Source organism: Oncorhynchus tshawytscha, linkage group LG05 (assembly GCF_018296145.1).
Source record: "Oncorhynchus tshawytscha isolate Ot180627B linkage group LG05, Otsh_v2.0, whole genome shotgun sequence".
NCBI lineage: Eukaryota > Metazoa > Chordata > Actinopteri > Salmoniformes > Salmonidae > Oncorhynchus > Oncorhynchus tshawytscha.
In genome coordinates, this window is record NC_056433.1 from 38,534,515 (window position 1) to 38,550,040 (window position 15,526).

Consider the following 15,526-nt stretch of genomic DNA (forward strand, 5'->3'; position numbering starts at 1 on the left):
CTACAAAAAATAAGCTATTTTCTTTATTTTCAGACTGTGAGCTGATCAAGGGGTCGAAAATGTAGTTATTGCCAGATGTATGTTCACTGTCAGCTGCTAAAATGTCAGTGTCACGACTTCTGCCGAAGTCATTGCCTCTCCTTTTTCTAGCGGTGCTCGGCGGTCAACGTCACCGGCTTTCTAGCCATCATTGATCCATTTTCATTTTCCATTGGTTTTGTCTTGTCTTCCCACACACCTGTTTTCAATCCCATTCATTACCTGTTGTGTATTTAACCCTCTGTTTCCCCTCATGTCTTTGTCAGAGATTGTTTTATTTGTCAAGTGTTGTTTTATGTTGTATAGGTGCGCGACAGGTCCTCATACCCATGTTCGTTTATGTATGTACGTATTTAGTGTTTGGAGCATGTTAAGTGGACTTATACTAAAAGACTCCATTTACACTCCGTTTGACTCTCCTGCGCCTGACTTCCCTGCCACCTATACACACGACTCTGACAGAATCTCTGACCAAAAATATAAAGTCAGCAGGAGAAGACACTTCGCTCATGGAGATGGAGGAACGCGTAAGGGAACAAGCGGAGGAGATTGACTGTCTGAGCGCCGCTTTGGATCGCATTGTCCAGAATATGGACCGCTGGGAGAGACAGGGAGTTTCTCCAGCGCCTCCACCACCACAAACGGGATCTCCCTTGAATGCTTTTCCCCCTCCTGAACCTAATAAGATCCATTTATCTCTACCCACGGGATACAACGGAGATACTGCCGGCTGCCAGGGTTTTCTTCTTAAACTGAATTTGTGGCCACGGTCTCCCCAGTATCATCGGACCGTGAGAAGAGTTGCGCCCTCGTTTCATGCCGCACCAGGAAAGCCCTGGAGTATGCCAGCACTGTGTGTAGAAGGGAGGATGCGGCGTTGGACCATTTTGAGGAGTTCACCCGCCAATTCCGGATAGTATTCGACCACCCACCCGAAGGCAAAGCGGCGGGTGAGCGCCTCTATCATCTGAGGCAGGAGACGAGGAGTGCACGGGAGTTTGCTTTGGAGTTTAGGACCTTGGCTGCCGGCGCTGGATGGAGCGACAGGGCCCTGGTCGATCATTACCATTGTAGTCTACGCGAGGACGTCCGTCGGGAGCTGGCCTGTAGAGACACCACCCTCACCTTCGACCAGCTGGTAGATATGTCCATCAGGCTGGACATCATGCTGGTTACTCCTGGATGTCTAGATCTGGGTCTGGTTGTTCCATCCTTCCGCACCCTCTCTCCCGAATCTATGGAATTGGGAGGGATGGTGCGCAGGGAGACCGGATGGGGGTTCCCGCTCGAGCACCATCTATGGTCGCAGAGAGCACACTGCTGGTCAGTGCCGGGTTGGTTCCTCTGGGAATAGAGAAGGCAGGCAGGGCATTCTGGCATCACCCCAGGTGAGTAGGCAACATTCTCATCCAGAGCCCTCTGCTGCACTAATGTTTGTCTGCACTAATGTTTTTCACTGCATTCCCAGTATAAGGCGCTAGTAGATTCAGGTGCGGCTGGGAATTTCATTAATAAAAGTCTAGCTCATAGTTTAGGGATCCCTATTGTTCCTGTGGATATGCCTTTCCCTATTCATGCCTTAGATAGTCGACCATTAGGGTCAGGGTTTATCAGGGAGGTAACCGTACCTTTGTGTATGATAACGCAGGAGGGTCACAAGGAGAAGATTAGTCTTTTCCTTATTGATTCTCCTGCGTATTCTGTGGTGCTAGGCCTACCCTGGTTAGGATGGCGGTTTACGCCCGTGCATTGATTATCGAGGTCTATAAAATCACAGTGAAATATAGTTACCCGCTACCTCTGATTAATACGGTTATTGAGTTAATGCACGGGGCACGTTTTTTCACAAAATTGGATCTCAGGAGTGCGTACAATCTGGTGCATATTCGGAAGGGTGATGAGTGGAAGACGGCATTTAGCACCACCTCAGGTCATTATGAATACCTTGTCATGCCATATGGGTTGATGAATGCTCCATCAGTTTTCCAATCATTTGTAGATGAGATCTTCAGGGACCTGCACGGGCAGGGTGTAGTGGTGTATATAGATGATATTCTGATATACTCTGCTACACGCGCCGAGCATGTGTCCCTGGTGCGCAGGGTGCTTGGTCGCCTGTTGGAGCATGATCTATATGTCCAGGCTGAGAAATGCTTGTTCTTCCAACAATCCATCTCCTTCCTAGGGCATCGGATTTCCACTTCAGGAGTGGAGGAGAGCGACCGCATTACAGCCGTGCGTAATTGGCCGACTCCAACCACGGTAAAGGAGTTGCAGCGTTTTTTGGGGTTTGCTAATTACTTCCGGAGGTTTATCCGGGGTTTTGGTCAGGTGGCAGCTCCCATTACCTCACTGCTAAAGGGGGGCCCGGTGCGCTTGCGGTGGTCGGCTGAGGCGAACAGGGCTTTTGAGCACCTGAAGACTCTGTTTACCTCGGTGCCTGTGCTGGCTCATCCGGATCCCTCTTTGCCATTCATAGTGGAGGTGGACGCGTCCGAAGCTGGGATAGGAGCAGTGCTCTCTCAGCGTTCGGGTACGCCACTGAAGCTTCGCCCCTGTGCTTTCTTTTCGAAGAAGCTCAGCCCAGCGGAGCGAAACTATGATGTGGGGAACCGAGAGCTGTTAGCTGTCGTAGAAGCCTTGAAGGTGTGGAGGCATTGGCTTGAGGGGGCTAAACACCCTTTTCTCATCTGGACTGACCACTGCAATCTGGAGTACATCCGGCAGGCGAAGAGATTGAATCCTTGCCAGGCAAGGTGGGCCATGTTTTTCACTCGTTTTATGTTTACTCTTTCTTACAGACCAGGCTCCCAGAACGTTAAGGCAGACGCATTGTCTCGGCTGTATGACACAGAGGAGCGATCCATGGAACCACTCCCATACTCCCAGCTTCGTGTCTGGTGGCGCCTGTAGTGTGGGAGCTGGACGCGGACATTGAGCGGGCGTCACGTGCAGAGCCCTCTCCCCCTGAGTGTCCAGCTGGTCGTCTGTGCGTTCCGTCTGCTGTCCGCGACCGATTGATCTATTGGGCTCACACGTCACCCTCCTCTGGTCATCCTGGGATAGGTCGGACGATGCGCTGTCTTGAAGGGAGGTACTGGTGGCCCGCTTTAGCTAAGGACGTGAGGATTTATGTTTCTTCCTGCTCGGTGTGCGCCCAGTGCAAGGCTCCTAGACACCTGCCCAGAGGTAAGCTACAACCTCTACCCGTTCCTCAACGGCCGTGGTCGCACCTGTCGGTGGATTTTTTGACTGATCTTCCACCTTCACAGGGTTACACCACGATCCTGGTCGTTGTGGATCGGTTTTCAAAGTCCTGTCGTCTCCTCCCTTTGCCCGGTCTCCCTACCTACGGCCTTACAAACTGCAGAGGCCCTATTTACACACGTTTTCCGGCACTATGGGGTGCCTGAGGATATAGTGTCTGATCGGGGTCCCCAGTTCACATCAAGGGTCTGGAAGGCGTTCATGGAGCGTCTGGGGATCTCGGTTAGTCTTACCTCAGGTTTTCACCCCAAGAGTAATGGGCAGGTGGAGAGAGTTAACCAGGATGTGGGTAGGTTCCTGCGGTCTTATTGCCAGGAACGGCCGGGGGAGTGGGCGAAGTTCGTGCCCTGGGCAGAGATGGCTCAGAACTCGCTACGTCACTCCTCCACTAACCTTACTCCTTTTCAATGTGTATTAGGGTATCAGCCGGTTCTGGCTCCTTGGCATCAGAGCCAGACCGAGGCCCCTGCGGTGGACAATTGGTTTCGGCACGCTGAGGAAACCTGGGAGGCAGCCCACGTCCACCTTCAGCGTGCCATAAGGCGCCAGAAAATTGGCGCAGACCGTCGCCGCAGTGAGGCCCCAGTGTTCGCACCAGGGGACAGGGTCTGGCTCTCGACCCGAAACCTGCCCCTCCGCCTGCTCTGCCGGAAGCTGTGTCTGCGGTTTGTGGGGCCGTTTAAAGTCCTGAGGAGAGTGAACAAGGTATGTTATAGGTTACAACTGCCCACTAATTACCGTATTAACCCCTCGTTCCATGTGTCTCTCCTCAGGCCGATGGTGGCTGGCCCGCTCCAGGAGGCTGAAGTGCGTGATGTTCCTCCGCCTCCTCTAGACATCGAGAGGGTTCCGGCGTACTCTGTTCGATCCATTTTGGATTCGAGACGTCGGGCGAGGGGCCTTCAGTACCTCGTGGACTGGGAGGGGTACGGGCCGGAGGAGAGATGCTGGGTTCCGGTGGAGGACGTGTTAGATCCTTCCATGTTATCAGAATTCCACCGTCTCCATCCGGATCGCCCTGCACCTCGCCCTCCGGGTCGTCCCCGAGGTCGGTGTCGACGCGCGGCTGGAGCCGCGCGTCAGGGGGGGTGTACTGTCACGACTTCTGCCGAAGTCGTTGCCTCTCCTTGTTCGGGCGGTGCTCGGCGTTCGACGTCACCGGTCTTCTAGCCATCATTGATCCATTTTTCATTTTCCATTGGTTTTGTCTTGTCTTCCCACACACCTGTTTTCAATCCCATTCATTACCTGTTGTGTATTTTACCCTCTGTTTCCCCTCATGTCTTTGTCAGAGATTGTTTATTTGTCAGTGTAGTGTTTTTGTTGTATAGGTGCGCGACGGGTCTTCGTACCCATATTTGTTTATGTTCTTTTTCCTGTTTAGTGTTATGGAGCATGTTACTATGACATTATTAAAAGACCCCATTTTACACTCCGTTTGACTCTCCTGCGCCTGACTTCCCTGCCACCTATACACATTTGCCTGACATCTGCAGCCATATAAATATGCTGTCTTCCCTGCTCCTCTGTTTTACCTCTTTCCTTTTCTGTCTTCTACACCTCTTTGTTCCTCTTTTTTTATAATGCACACCATATGTGCATTGAAGTACAGATTGATCTTGTATTTATAAATCAAAATCAAATCAAATCAAATCAAATTTATTTATATAGCCCTTCGTACATCAGCTGATATCTCAAAGTGCTGTACAGAAACCCAGCCTAAAACCCCAAACAGCAAGCAATGCAGGTGTAGAAGCACGGTGGCTAGGAAAAACTCCCTAGAAAGGCCAAAACCTAGGAAGAAACCTAGAGAGCAACCAGGCTATGTGGGGTGGCCAGTCCTCTTCTGGCTGTGCTGGGTGGAGATTATAACAGAACATGGCCAAGTTGTCCAAATGTTCATAAATGACCAGCATGGTCGTATAATAATAAGGCAGAACAGTTGAAACTGGAGCAGCAGCACGGTCAAATGGACTGGGGACAGCAAGGAGTCATCATGTCAGGTAGTCCTGGGGCATGGTCCTAGGGCTCAGGTCCTCAGAGAGAGAGAAAGAAAGAGAGAATTAGAGAGAGCATATGTGGGGTGGCCAGTCCTCTTCTGGCTGTGCCGGGTGGAGATTTTAACAGAACATGGCCAAGATGTTCAAATGTTCATAAATGACCAGCATGGTCGAATAATAATAAGGCAGAACAGTTGAAACTGGAGCAGCAGCACGGCCAGGTCTACTGGGGACAGCAAGGAGTCATCATGTCAGGTAGTCCTGGGGCATGGTCCTAGGGCTCAGGTCCTCCGAGAGAGAGAAAGAAAGAGAGGAGAGAATTAGAGAACGCACACTTAGATTCACACAGGACACCGAATAGGACAGGAGAAGTACTCCAGATATAACAAACTGACCCTAGCCCTCCGACACATAAACTACTGCAGCATAAATACTGGAGACTGAGACAGGAGGGGTCAGGAGACACTGTGGCCCCATCCGAGGACACCCCCGGACAGGGCCAAACAGGAAGGATATAACCCCACCCACTTTGCCAAAGCACAGCCCCCACACCACTAGAGGGATATCTTCAACCACCAACTTACCATCCTGAGACAAGGCTGAGTATAGCCCACAAAGATTTATAATATAATATTACAATTATAATATTTAGAATGCATGTATTATTTATTTAAAACACCTGGATAATGAACTTTCAATAAAGCATTTCACATTCACCACTGGTTGAAATTAAGTATCTCATTGGATTACTACACCTATCCTGTGTCCTCAGATTAACGCAGATAAAGGGAGTTAGATACGCATAGGAAGTGTAGTGTACTGTTTTTTTCTGTATATATGAATTACAAATCAGCCTTTATTTAAATCATGTTTCTAGTCTATTGCATAGTTACAATGTGTAGTCATTGATGTCCCAGGAACAGGAGAGGTAAACACTGTTGAAGTGTATCATTGTAATACATACATGCGGACACAGCATCATTCAAAGAATGGAGTTTGATACACCTGGTAGTGGATATGAATGAAAAAGAATGTCTCAAAGAGATTCATACCTAAACCGCTCTTTTATTTGCCAAGAAAGAGTACATGATCAGTGAATATATTCTATGTACAGGCTACAATTTGGGGATCTCATGCGTGGTAATACAGTACATGTACAATTGAAGTCGGAAAATTACATACACTTAGGTTGGAGTCATTAAAACTAGTTTTTCAACCACTCCACTCTACTTTGTGCATGACACAAGTCAATTTTCCAACAATTGTTTACAGACAGATTATTTCACTTATAATTCACTGTATCACAATTCCAGTGGGTCAGAAGTTTACATACACTAAGTTGACTGTGCCTTTAAACAGCTTGGGCAATTCCCGAAAAATATGTCATGGCTTTAGAAGCTTCTGATAGGCTAATTGACATCATTTGAGTCAATTGGAGGTGTACCTGTGGATGTATTTCAAGCCCTACCTTCAAACGCATTGCCTCTTTGCTTGACATCATGGGAAAATCAAAAGAAATCAGCCAAGACCTCAGAAAAAAAATTGCAGACCTCCACGAGTCTGGTTCATCCTTGGGAGCAATTCCAAATGCCTGAAGGTACCACGTTCATCTGTACAAACAATAGCACGCAAGTTTAAACACCATGGGACCAGGCAGCCATCATACTGCTCAGGAAGGAGATGCGTTCTGTCTCCTAGAGATTAACGTACTTTGGTGCGAGAAGTGCAAATCAATCCCAGAACAACATCAAAGGACCCTGTGAAGATGCTGGAGAAAACAGGTACAAAAGTATCTATATCGACGTATCCTGAAAGGCCGCTCAGCAAGGAAGTAGCAACTGCTCCAAAACCACCATAAAAAAGCCTGACTATGGTTTGCAACTGAACATGGGGACAAAGATGGTACTTTTTGGAGAAAAATCCTCTGGTCTGATGAAACGAAAATACACCCGTTTGGCCATAATGACCATGTTGGAGGAAAAAGGGGAGGCAAGCCGAAGAACACCATCCCAACTGTGAAGCACGGGGTGTCAGCATCATGTTGTGGGGGTGCTTTGCTGAAGGAGGGACTGGTGCACTTCACAAAATAGATGGCATCATGAGGCAGGAAAAGTAGGTGGATATATTGAAGCAACATCTCAAGACATCAGTCAGGAACTTAAAGCTTGGTCACAAATGGGTCTTCCAAATGGACAATGACCCTAAGCATACTTCCAAAGTTGTGGCAAAATTGCTGAAGGACAACAGAGTCAAGGTATTGGAGTGGCCATCACAAAGCCCTGACCTCAATCCTATAGCAAATTTTTGGTCTGAACTGAAAAAGCATGTGCGAGCAAGGAGGCCTTCAAACCTGAGTCAGTTACACCAGCTCTTTCAGGAGGAATGGGCGAAAATTCACCCAATTTATTGTGGGAAGCTTGTGAAAGGCTACCCCTAAACGTTTGACCCAAGTTAAACAATTTAAAGGCAATGCTACCAAATACTAATAAAGTGTATGTAAACTTCTGACCCACTGGGAATGTGATGAAATAAATAAAAGCTGAAATAAATCATTCTCCCTACTGTTACTCTGACCGTTTACATTCTTAAAATAAAGTGGTGATCCTAACTGACCTACAACAGGGAATTTCTACTAGGATTAAATGTCAGGAATTGTGAAAGACTGAGTTTATATGTATATGGCTAAGGTGTATGTAAACTTCCGTTTTCAACTGTATATAGGACTTCTATCCTTGGCACAATAAAGTTATGATATTCTAATAAATCCATAGGCTTCATTTATGCCATTCAGACTTGAAGTCGATACAACAACTATTATAGCTGAGGTTCATGCTGCTCTACCAAGCAAAAAGGCAGTAACGGCTCATTTTGTCTAAAATGAGTTAATGTAATTGTTGATACATGAAATACATGCTTAATCATGTGGACACTGTATCTGTATACTGTATCTAGCTACACATCCATAGGCATACAGTAATTTTTATCCTCCACTACACAATAAGCAAATAAATTGTTAGCTGGCTACGTTACTTCAGTTGCATTGCATGGCAAAAATAAGCAAGGCAGGCGAACACAAGATTCTTCACATCCACTGTTTCACAAGACGACAGCCTTGGTTTGCTGGTTTTCTCAGGAGTCCCTAGAACATTAAACAACACAAATTACAATTTCATACTCATATCATAACATTAGCTAGCTAGCTGGCTAATGTTAGCTAGTCCCGACAGCAGAGCTTTCATTTCAACACCATGGAGTGAATCCTTACCAAGGCTACTGTACACCTGGTTATCAGCGGAGCCTTGTCTGGCAGCAAAACAGTTAATTCAGTCTCATTTACTGCCTTTAAAAAGACACAGCTGATATGTCTGACTTGCTTAAAAAATGGTTTCTACTGACAATTGAGATGTATAAGATATGGCATAAGGGAACGATGAGCGGCAATCCGTAATTTTGATTAAGACATCAATGAGCGAGCTAAGATGGACGTAAAGTGCCTTGCAAAAGTATTCATCCCCCTTGGCGTGTTTCCTATTTTGTTGCTTTACAACCTGTAATTTAAATGGATTTTTATTTGGATTACATGTAACACTATACACAAAATAGTTCAAATTGGTTAAGTGAAATGAAAAAAGAACAAAAAGTGGTGTGTGCATATGTATTCACCCCCTTTGCTATGAAGCCCCTAAATAAGATCTGGTGCCACCAATTTCCTTCAGAAGTCACACAATTATTTAGATTGCACACAGGTGGACTTTATTTAAGTGTCACATGATCTCAGTATATATACACCTGTTCTGAAAGGCCCCAGAGTCTGCAACACTACTAAGCAAGGGGCACCACCAAGCAAGTGGCACCATGAAGACCAAGGAGCTTTCCAAACAGGTCAGGGACAAAGTTGTGGAGAAGTAAAGATCAGGGTTGGGTTATAAAAAAAGATCAGAAACTTTGAACATCCCACCGAGCACCATTAAATCCATTATTAAAAAACGGAAAGAATATGGCACCACAACAAACCTGCCAAGAGAGGGCCGCCCACCAAAGCTCACGGACCAGGCAAGGAGGGCGTTAATCAGAGAGGCAACACAGAGACCAACGATCACCCTGAAAGAGCTGCAAAGCTGCACAGTTGAGATTGGAGCATCTGTCCATAGGACCACTTTAATCTGTACACTCCACAGAGCTGGGCTTTATGGAAGAGTGACCAGAAAAAAGCCATTGCTTAAAGAAAAAAATAACATATGTTTGGTGTTTGCCAAAAGGCATGTGGGAGACTCCCCAAACATATGGAAGAAGGTACTCTGGTCAGATGAGACTAAAATTGAGCTTTTTGTTCATCAAGGAAAACACTATGTCTGGCGCAAACCCAAAACCTCTGAACACCATATTTTTCATTGGCAGGGACTGGGAATTTGGTTAAAATTGAAGGAATGATGGCACTAAATACAGGGACATTCTTGAGGGAAACCTGTTTCAGTCTTCCAGCGATTTGAGACTGGGACGGAGGTTCACCTTCCAGGAGGACAATGACCCTAAACATACTGCTGAAGCAACACTCGATTGGTTTTACGGGGAAACCTTTAAATGTCTTGGAATGGCCTAGTAAAAGTCCAGACCTCAATCCAATTGAGATTCTGTGATATGACTTAAATATTGCTATACACTAGCGGAACCAATCCAACTTGAAGGAGCTGGAGCAGTTTTGCCTTGAAGAATGGGCAAAAATCCCAGTGGCTAGATGTGTCATGTTTATAGAGACATACCCCAAGAGACTGTCAGCTGTAATTGCTGCAAAAGGTGGCTCTACAAAGTATTTCCTTTGGGAGGTGAATAGTTTTGCACGCTCAAGTTTTCAGTTTTTTTGTCTTATTTCTTGTTTGTCTTTTTTGTCTTATTTTGCATCTTCAAATGGTAGGCATGTTGTGTAAATCAAATGATACAAACCCCTCCCAAAATCCATCTTAATTCCAGGTTGTAAGGCAAAAAAATAATTTTAAATGCCAAGGGGGTGAATACTTTTGCAAGTCACTGTATATACAGTGGGGAGAACAAGTATTTGATACACTGACGATTTTGCATGTTTTCCTACTTACAAAGCATGCAGAGGTCTGTAATTTTTATCATAGGTACAATTCAACTGTGAGAACCGGAATCTAAAACAAAAATCCAGAAAATCACATCATATGATTTTTAAGTAATTAATTTGCATTTTATTGCATGACATAAGTATTTCATACATCTGAAAAGCAGAACTTAATATTTGGTACAGAAACCTTTGTTTGCAATGACAGAGATCATACGTTTCCTGTAGTTCTTGACCAGGTTTGCACACACTGCAGCAGGGATTTTGGCCCACTCCTCCATACAGACCTTCTCCAGATCCTTCAGGTTTCGGGGCTGTCGCTGGGCAATACGGACTTTCAGCTCCCTCCAAAGATTTTCTATTGGGTCAGGTCTGGAGACTGGCTAAGCCACTCCTGGACCTTGAGATGCTTCTTACGGAGCCTCTCCTTAGTTGCCCTGGCTGTGTGTTTCGGGTCGTTGTCATGCTGGAAGACCCAGCCACAACCCATCTTCAATGCTCTTACTGAGGGAAGGAGGTTGTTGGCCAAGATCTCGCGATACATGGCCCCATCCATCCTCCCCTCAATACGGAGCAGTCGTCCTGTCCCCTTTACAGAGAAGCATCCCCACAGAATGGTGTTTCCACCTCCATGCTTCACGGTTGGGATGGTGTTCTTGGAGTTGTATTCATCCTTCTTCCTCCAAAACAATGCGAGTGGAGTTTAGACCAAAAAGCTATATTTGTCTCATCAGAACACATGACCTTCTCCCATTACTCCTCTGGATCATCCAGATGGTCATTGGCAAACTTCAGACGGGCTTGGACATGTGCTGGCTTGAGCAGGGGGACCTTGCGTGCGCTGCAGGATTTTAATCCATGACTACGTAGTGTGTTACTAATGGTTTTCTTTGAGACTGTGGTCCCAGCTCTCTTCAGGTCATTGACCAGGTCCTGCCGTGTAGTTCTGGGCTGATCCCTCACCTTCCTCATGATCATTGATGCCCCACGAGGTGAGATCTTGCATGGAGCCCCAGACCGAGGGTGATTGACCGTCATCCTGAACTTCTTCAATATTCTAATAATTGCGCCAACAGTTGTTGCCTTCTCACCAAGCTGCTTTGCCTATTGTCCTGTAGCCCAACCCAGCCTTGTGCAGGTCTACAATTTTATCCCTGATGTCCTTACACAGCTCTCTGGTCTTGGCCATTGTGGAGAGGTTGGAGTCTGTTTGATTGAATGTGTGGTGTCTTTCATACAGGTAACGAGTTCAAACAGGTGCAGTTACCTGACATGATGACTCCTTGCTGTCCCCAGTCCACCTGGCCGTGCTGCTGCTCCGGTTTCAACTGTTCTGCCTTATTATTATTGGACCATGCTGGTCATTTATGAACATTTGAACATCTTGGCCATGTTCTGTTATAGTCTCCACCCGGCACAGCCAGAACAGGACTGGCCACCCCACATAGCCTGGTTCCTCTCTAGGTTTCTTCCTAGGTTTTGGCCTTTCTAGGGAGTTTTTCCTAGCCACCGTGCTTCTACACCTGCATTTCTTGCTGTTTGGGGTTTTAGGCTGGGTTTCTGTACAGCACTTTGAGATATCAGCTGATGAACGAAGGGCTGTATAAATACATTTGATTTGATTTGAGTTAATACAGGTAATGAGTGGAGAACAGGAGGGCTTCTTAAAGAAAAACTAACAGGTCTGTGAGAGCCGGAATTCTTATTGGTTGGTAGGTGATCAAATACTTATGTCATGCAATAAAATGCAAATTAATTACTTAAAAATCATACAATGTGATTTTCTGGATTTTTGTTTTAGATTCCGTCTCTCACAGTTGATAAAAATGACAGACCTCTACATGCTTTGTAAGTAGGAAAACCTGCAAAATCGGCAGTGTATCAAATACATGTTCTCCCCACTGTATGTATATCTCATTAAGGGAGCCTAAAGATAAATCATCCTCAGTTTTTAATAAAGCATTAAAATGTAAGGTGAGTGTGTTGGGGGCAACTGACCCCTCCTCCAACGAAGCAACTGGGCCCCCCAACAAACCAATGCAAGCAATGGTACCTACGTCATTGAGTTACACAGATATTTTATATATACTGTGTGATGATTTGGACATGATTTGGCACGAAAATTAAAAGAGGGACCTTACATCAAAACCTCATCATAGTGAGGATATTAATAGTGAGATGTGCAATACCATTTTGTTTCAATATTTCATTCATTTAAGTAAAATAAGACACCTAGACTTTAGCTTTTAATAGTTCATTACAACATCAAAAAAATCTAAAGAAAATAGATTATAACACTGGCGGGCTGTTTCCCCATAGTTGGGGGAAAATGCCCCTTTTCTAAAAACAATATTTCATTAAATAACAAAAACAAGTGTAAAATGTATCCACTTATTTCCCTTCATAGTTTGTTTGCCTTTGCAAAACCATCACACACATACCTTATTTTTACCAAATGTTTTTGTGTCAACAATTGGACATTGTTCTTAGGAAGGGTGCGCTACTTATACAGTTGAAGTCGGAAATTTACATACACCTTAGACAAATACATTTAAACTCAGTTATTCACAATTACTGACATTTAAGCTTAGGAAAAATTCCACTTTATATGCTGCCACCCCGTGCTTCACGGTTTGGATGGTGTTCTTCGGCTTGCAAGCCTCCCCCTTTTCCTCCAAACATAACGATGGCCAAACTGGTCTGTTAGCACCAAAGTACGTTCAACTCTAGGGGACAGAACGTCTCTCCTTCCTGAGCGGTATGACGGCTGCTTGGTCCCATGGTGATTATACTTGCGTGCTATTGTTTGTACAGATGAACGTGGTACCTTCAGGCATTTGGAAATTGCTATCAAGGATGAATCAGACTTGTGAAGTCTACACTTCTTTTCTTAGGTCTTGGCTGATTTCTTTAGATTTTCCCATGATGTCAAACAAAAGAGGCACTGAGTATGAAGGTAGACCTTGAAATACATCCACAGGTACACCTCCAATTGACTCAAATTATGTCAATTAGCCTATCAGAAGCTTCTAAAGCTATGACATCATTTACGACCATTTTCCAAGCTGTTTAAAGGCACAGTCAACGTACTGTATGCAAACTTCTGACCCACTGGAATTGTAATATAATTCACTGTAAGTGAAATAATGTGTCTGTAAACAATTGTTGGGAAAATTACTTGTGTCATGCATTACTTGTGTCATGCACGGTTAGTAGTCCTAACCGACTTGCCAAAACGATAGTTTGTGGAGAAATTTGTGGAGTGGTTAAAAAACTAGTGTTAATGATTCCAACCTAAGTGTATGTAAACTCCCGACTACAACTGTATCTAATTGATATTAAAGGGCACAAGCCAACACTTGGAAATCTAAAATGGAAATGGAAATCTGAAAAACAGTCTCTGCCTGGACCCCAGTGGCTTTAGTGACGCAGAGATGTAGATCTTCCATTGTAGGCTGTTGTCCGGATCATTGTACAAATTAGTGCTCCACAGGGCCCTCGTGCTGTTTTCAGGGAACAGCACAGGTAAAGTGAGCCGACCAAAGAGGAGGACTCCAAAAAGAAGATGGAATGTAAGACCAACTGGTTTATCGGTCAGGTTCGGAAGGAGAGCTTATTTGTGGGGAAAAGAACCACAGGCCAAATGTCAACTCATGATGGGCCACATAGGCTATAGGCAGCTGACATGTCACCATTAGGCTACATGCTAAAACATGCATGAAATTAGTCAACATTTGATATTAAATGTTGACTACACCGGCAGCAGTATCTGTATCAGGTCTTGCAATATGTTTTACATAATGCCATGTATTTACAAAGCTACTAGTTAATACAATGTTTACAATTATTTTATTACTGTGTAATTACATAGATATATGGAAACCTATCATAAAGTATTTTCTGTCTGAGATATATAATACTGCTTTAATTCTTGTAATGTAATTTATGTTGTGCCCTTGGCCTGAAAATTATGTGTTTGAATGGGCATGTATTGCAGGCCTACTCATAAAGAGTTCTAATGACCCCTTGTGTCCAAAAGAGGACATTGCCCTGTCATTTAATCACTGACGAAAAAATGAAATAACTTTATTCTAAACACAGATGTGGCATGAATACCTTCAGGCAGTTGGAAATTGCTATCAAGGATGAATCAGACTTGTGGAAGTCTACACTTCTTTTCTGAGGTCTTGGCTGATTTCTTTAGATTTTCCCATGATGTCAAGCAAAGAGGCACTGAGTATGAAGGTGTGGCATGAATGAAGCTCAGGAGTAAAATAGTAATAGTCAAGTGCACGTTGCGTATTTCAACAATAAGTACACTCTACACATTTTTTTGTGAACATAACTCATTGTTATTACAACATTATTATATCGTAGTTAATCAAGACAATACATTACATTGGCCAGTAGGAGGTAGCCATATACGCTTTATCATTTGACAAAAACGAGAAATAAACAGTAATACAATATATTAAACTGCTTCTTATATGACATAAAGGTGTTACAATAATAGTAGCCCTATTATCAGACATGATTTTGCGATCTAGCACACTGATAATGGTGCCGGATAACGTTGCAACATTCTAGTTTCGTTTATTGCTACAAACTGAATGCAGCATGTTAAAAGCAATACACTACGGTTGGGTAGAGCATCGGCCTACAATACAAACCCTTCAATTGAATAACAATGCCGCATATGTTTGTATTCATGAAAGATGGAAGTGGTTCTAATTTCACGGAATTCCTTGAGAAAAATATTCTACCAGGAGTGGGGTTCGAACCCACGCGGACACATGTCCATTGGATCTTAAGTCCAACGCCTTAACCACTCGGCCATCCTGGTATGTACAACTACTTGTCATGACATTTTGATTTATAAACCTGAGACTGAACAATTTCTACAACGGCGATAGTTGCATGTACGCCAAAATGCACAGTAATAATTCCATATTAAATGTAAACACCTTACTTTGCTTATCTTAATCGTCAAGGTCAAAAACGAAGTAAGCATACGCCTATTAAAATACCCTAGTTGTGTTAGAATACCCATACTAACATACTATATAATACATTCTTAATAAGTAACGTCATATACTACCTACTATATACTAATACATAATTTTAGTATACCTAAAATGAA

At 44.3% G+C, this 15,526-nt stretch overlaps 1 non-coding gene across 1 annotated transcript; it reads right to left on the minus strand.

The window, feature by feature from the left end:
- Positions 1-15,146: 15,146 nt before the first annotated feature.
- On the minus strand, positions 15,147-15,229 carry trnal-uaa. Its single transcript has one exon. It is a non-coding gene; the product is annotated as a tRNA-Leu (tRNA).
- Positions 15,230-15,526: the final 297 nt, after the last annotated feature.